Source organism: Malania oleifera, chromosome 3 (assembly GCF_029873635.1).
Source record: "Malania oleifera isolate guangnan ecotype guangnan chromosome 3, ASM2987363v1, whole genome shotgun sequence".
NCBI lineage: Eukaryota > Viridiplantae > Streptophyta > Magnoliopsida > Santalales > Ximeniaceae > Malania > Malania oleifera.
In genome coordinates this window covers 55,961,969-55,968,567 of record NC_080419.1, presented here as the reverse complement: position 1 = coordinate 55,968,567, position 6,599 = coordinate 55,961,969, and positions in this window count along the sequence as shown.

Genomic DNA, 6,599 nt, shown 5'->3' with positions numbered 1-6,599 from the left:
CTCATCGTTTAGTGCCATAAGGCAGAAGTTCGCCACCTCCTGATCGCTCAAGTCACTTTTTGAGCTGCTTGAGTTGGACTCATCCCAAGTTGTCGCTTTCATAGCCTTCTTCTTCTTCTTCTTCTTCTTCTTCTTAGAATCCTTTTTGAGTTGTGGACAATTAGGTTTAATATGTCCCACCTTGCAATTGTAGCAATTCAGAGGTTCTACTTTTGTTTCTTTTCTACTTGATTGTGCTTTGTCCATCCTAGATCCTCGAGATTTACTAGTGAATTTCTTATTCTTTTTAAAGAACCTACTTATTCTTTTGGTGATTAGGGCTATATCTTCTTCATCCATGCCTTCATCTTCCTCATCACTTGAGCTTTCCTTGGAAGCTTTGAGTGCGATGGATTTCTTAGCTTTGTTGTTTTCAGTTGCTCTTTCATTTATGGTCATCTTATATGTGAGAATTGACCTGATAAGCTCATCTAAGGTCATCACCTTTAAACTTATACCTTTAGCTATTGCTATAACCTTTGGTTCCCAAACAGATGGCAGTCCTCTAATAATTTTCCCAATCATCTCATATGTGGGATCATTCTTTCCTAGTGTGTTAAGGGAATTTATGACGTGAGTGAACCTAGTGTACATACTGGGTATAGATCCATCTGGGTTCATTCTAAAAGTTTCATACTCACTAGTGAGTATGTCTATACGACTATCCGTAACGTCTATAGTTCCTTTATAAGTTATTTCTAACTTTTCCCAAATTTCTTTGGCTCTCTTACAACCCATTATCCTATTTAATTCGTTTGCATCTAACGCACTGTACAGGGCATCCATGACACTCGAGTTTATTTCTATTAGTTTCGTATGCATTTCCTTCATTTCACTTTCAACCCTTAGGAACTTCTTTATTATTAGTGAATTTAGTGGGGACATAGTTTCCTTGGACAACTCTCCATGCCCTCCAATCCATGCTTTGTAGAAAAATTCTCATCCTTTGTTTTCAAAAGGTGTAGTTAACACTTCAAAAATATTGGAGGCCTTATGGAGGATTGACCTTCACCAAATAGGGACACACCTAGGTTTGCCATTTGACCTTTACGCAACTACTAGTTAAGATTTATTACAACTAGGTTCTAATACCAATTGAAAGTCGAGGTATAATCCCAAGAGGGGGTGAATTGGGTATTGTAAAATTTTATGTGTGAAAGTTTTATTCAATTTTAAAATTGATTTTACAAGTGCTCTAACTTTTTAACAATAACAGTATTCTCAATAGACAATTTTATCTATATATATATATCCTTAAATTCTAAGAGCCTAGGCAAATATTTCAATATATGACCAAACTACTCACAACATATCAATATCTATAAGAATAAGATTAAATACTTAATATTCATAAATATATACTTAGCCATGGGATAGTTAAAGCTTTAACTTGAATAGGAGATAAACCAACACAATAATATTCCAACAGATTAAATCAAAATTATATTCATAACTACAACATAGTTTAATCAATAAGAGTATTCACAGCATTCACAACATTCACAAATCAAAGTAAATATGCTTGGAAAATAAAGGAGATAAGGGAAAGAGTGACAACCGATTTTTTACAAGGTTCAACAACCGTGCATACGTCCTTGCCTCAAGCAACCAGATATGAGGATTCATTAATCCCTCCTTTAATAGGTCAAGAAACCTCTCTCCTTCAATAGGCATAGAAATCTCTCAAGCAAAAATAATCCTTCTACTTGTTAACAACTCAATCATAGAGTCGTCAATTTACACAAGGAAATCAAGAACTGATTTTGTACAAAGATAACTCTCTAACCAGAGTAGATTAGTATACAATGAACACTCTACAATACTCTCAGAAGATATTTACTAAGAAGCTCAAGGAGATTGGCTAAGTTTTTTGGGTTTCGAAAGCTTCGAACTTGAAAGAACAACTCAGAAAACAAGTTTCAGCAAGAACGACACAAAACACGATTTTTCAATGTAAATTTATATATTCAATGTGCAAAACACGAATAGGAATGACTATTTATATGTAGGTTGGAATTATAGTCGTTGGTGTGTGTTTTGGTAACAATATATTTGAGAATCGAAAAGATTTTCTGCTGTTTGCGAAACTTATCACAACGCTTCAATAGACTGAACTGGTAGTTCGGTCACCCAAACCAATAAACTTATGAATTTCAAAATTGGTAGTAGCCATTTGGTTGGCTGAACTCTAAGTTCGGTTGCTCGAACACATTCAGTCAGTTTGGTCACCCGAACTAACACTGTCTGAAACTTTAACAATGGCAGTAATCGGTCGACCAAATCTGTGGTTTGGTCGCTCGAACTCTTTGATGCCAGACTAGTTTGTTCAGACTCCTTTAGTAATGCTTCATTCTCACTTTTCAGGGTGGTGTTTCGTTTGGATACCCCAACAAAACTTGTATGTAATTTAAATAGTTCAATTTGTAGTTCAGTATATGAGGGCATGCTATCACAGGACTCATTACATAATTCATCGCTAGATTCAATAAACAAGTTAGAGTAAGAGTTTTGTGCCTCATCATTTAGTGCCATAAGGGAGAAGTTTGCCACCTCCTGATTGCTCGAGTCACTTTCTAAGCTACTTTAGTTGGAGTCATCCCAAGTTGTGGCTTTCATAGCCTTCTTCTTCTTCTTCTTAGAATCCTTTTTGAGCTATTGACAATTAGGTTTAATATGTCCCACCTTCTTGCACTTGTAGCAAGTAGGAGGTTTTTCTTTTGTTTCTTTTCTACTTGATTCTACTTTGTCCATCCTATATCCTCAGAATTTCCTAGTGAATTTCTTATTCTTTTTAAAGAACCTACCTATTCTTTTGGTGATTAGGGCTATATCATCTTCGTTCATCTCTTCATCTTCCTCATCACTTGAGCTTTCCTTGGAAACTTTAAGTACGATGGATTTCTTAGCTTTACTGGTTTCAGTTGCTTTTTCATTTATGGCCATCTCATATATAAGGAGTGACCTAATGAGCTCGTCTAAGGTCACCATCTTTAAAATTATACCTTCAGCTATGGTTGTATCCTTTGGTTCCCAAACAGATGGGAGTCCTCTAAGAATTTTCCTAATCATCTCATATGTGGGGTAGTTCTTTCCTAGTGCATTGAGGGAATTTATGATGTGAGTGAACCTAGTATATATACTAGATATTGATTCATCTTGGTTTATTCTAAAAGTTTCATACTCACTAGTGAGCATGTCTATACGACTATCCCTAATATCTACAGCTCCTTCATAAGTTATTTCTAACTTTTCCCAAATTTCTTTTGTAGAGACCCGGAAATCATAATAACAAAAAGGAATTAGAGAAACATGTTTTTGGCTGAGGCAGGAGAAAACCAGCGACGGTTATATGAAGGGGGAAGAAAATCGGCGCCAATTTTGGCAAATTACTACAGCGGGGTAACAGGTAAACGATAACTTCTGGGCAGGTTAAATGGAAAACCGATGATGGTTTTTTGTGAGATAGAGAAAACTGTCACCGGTTTTCTCTGACAGTGCTGAATGTATAAGATCCCGAAAGCCATTTGTAAAATTAAAATCAAAACACGCTCTCTCTCTCTCTCTCTCTCTCTCTCTCTCTCTCTCTCTCTCTCTCTCTCTCTCTCTCTCTCTCTCTCTCTCTCCTCTCTCAAACCCACGAACCCCTCCCCTTCTCTCTACAAATCTCGCTTCGTTAAATTCCATTTCGACGATCAGGAACCACCACAAGGTTCCTGGCAAGATTCTCTACAACTTAGGCAGAGCAGAATTTCAGTTTGGGGTTCCGGGACACCAACCCAAAACTGAGGTAAGGGTGTTATTTAGGTGCTCATAGTTGGTTTATTTAATTATTGAGGGTGTAAGTTTAGATGTGAATGCAATTCTGGGGTTGAATTGAGAAATTAGGATTTTGTAAAATACTAGGTTTGGTGCCTATACCGCAGGTAGGCTAAGGGCCCTAGTGGGTGTTTTCTTAGGAACCTAAGTAAAATGATAAATAGTTTATAGTTTAGAAAATGTGAGTGTGATAATTATTCTGGATATTCAGTTAATTGACAGGGAGATGTGTATAATTTCAGGATTTGAAATTATGAACGTTGTGGGCATGAGTTAGGGATCGGTAGACGAGTTCAGCAAGCCAGGTAAGGGAAATATACTATGCTAGTAATTTTAGGAATTTTATCAGTAAAATGTATGTCATTTTGGGATATGAACTCTGTATGAAATTATGAGTTTTCAGGGGGTATTTTACAGATTATATATTTTTATTATTATCAGGAAAATATGAATTACAGTACAAGGATTTCTTATTTATTTAATTGTGTGGTATGAATAATTATCAATTCAGTACAGAATTTACACAATTTTTAGAATATCATGATTTACAGTAAACGCACAGAAATATATTTTTTAGTATTTACAGAATACCATGATATACAAATTTCAAAACCATAACTTTTAGATATTTCAGTTATTCAAATACTGCACTTTATTCAGATAATTTATTTCAATGTTGTGGTTATTTCAGTTGAAACAGAATCATGATAAAACAGTAAGATATATATAGAATAGTATTCTACAATATTAGACCTTGATGGATCATATCAGTTTACAAAGCACGGTACTGTAGCTATTTCATATCAGAGTGCAACCACATATCTAAGATAGTGTGTGGATTTATCAACAGTCGATCGTGCCTTGGGAGATACTACAGACTCCCCGATAGTCCGGGTTGAGGCAGCCGATCTGACTAGGGAGATTCAGTTGACTTATCCTAGTAGGTCAACCAATGTTAAGTCCCACCTATGGGCTACACAACCCTGTCATGAAGGGGTTAAATCATGACATATAGCCATCGAGGGAAGTTTTCATAGTTATGTGTATATATATATATATATAGATTTACAGAAAATAGCAAATATATTTATAGTTACTAAAAGTATGATTAAGTAGAAAGTTCAGATATTACAGTTATATTTAAGCCACATAGGTGTGAGTTATACTGTATATTATTTTACATGTTATCTCAGTTCAGTTGCTTAACAGAATATTATTCATGTAAACTCTGCTGCCACACACTAGTAATAGCATATTTCGTCTTACTGAGAGTTGTCTCATCCCAGTAATTTAAATATTTCAGGTGATCCAACTAGACGAGCAGACCAGACTCAGCGATAGAGGGGACATTTGTACTACTCTATCTGCAGGGTAAATGTTTCAGGGAGATGTATTTTTGAGTAGATTTTAGAAGGTCCGGGGAATGTTTCTAGAGTGATGTGTATGCATATTTTGGGGATAATATTGAAATTATAGTATTGTAATTATGGTTTTATGATTTTATGTTTCCTAGTGCATAGGTATGTTATAGTAGATCTTATCAGAAGTATCAGAGTAATATGAATTTACAGTTTAAAAAAAATGGTATAGATTTTCAGGTCGTTACATCTTTGGCACTCTTACAACCCAACGCACAGTACAAAGCATTCATGGCACTCGAGTTGATTTGCATTAGTTTCATATCTATTTCATTCATTTCACTTTTAGCATTAGGAACTTCTTTATTATCAATGAATTTAGTGGGCACATAGTTTCCTTGGACAACATCTCTCTAAGCCCTCTAATCCAAGATTTGTAGAAAAATTCTCATCCTTTATTTCCAAAAGGTGTAGTTAACACGTCAAAATATTGGAGGCCTTGTGGAGGATTGACCTTCACCAAGTGGGGACACACCTAGATTTTCCATTTGACCTTTATGCAACTACTGGTTAAGATTTATTGCAATTAGGCTCTCATACCAATTGAAAGTCGAGGTGTAATCCCAATAGGGAGGGTGAATTGGATATTTTAAAATTTTATGCGCGGAAGCTTTAATCAATTTTAAAATTGATTTTACAAGTGCTCTAACTTCTTAACAACAACAGTATTCGCAATAAAACAATTTCATCAATATATATATATATATATATATATATATATATATCCTTAAATTCTAAGAGTCTAAGAAAATATTTCTATATATGACCAAACTATTCACAGCAGATCAATATCTATAAGAATAAGATTAACTACTTAATATTCACAAATATATACTCAGTCGCAAGATAGTTAAAGCTTTAACTTGAATAGGAGATAAACCAACACAATAATATTTCAGCAGATTAAATCAAAATTATATTCGTAACTATAGTAGATTTTAATCAATAAGAGCATTCACACCATTCACAACATTCAAAAATCAAAGTAAGTATGCTTTGAAAATAAAGGAGATAAAGGAAAGATCGACAACCGATTTTTAACAAGGTTCGGCAACTGTGCCTAAGCCATCGCCTCAAGCAACCAGCTATGAGGATTCACTAATCCCTCCTTTAATAGGTGGAGACACCTCTCTCCTTCAGTAGGCAGAGAAACCTCTCAAGCAAAAACAATCTTTCCGCTTGTCAACAACTCAATCATAAAGTCATTAGTTTACACAAGGAAATCAAGAACTAATTTTGTACAAAGATAACTCTCTAACCAAAGTAGAGTAGATTAGTACACAATAAACACTCTACAATACTCTTAGAAGAAATTTTCTAAGAAGC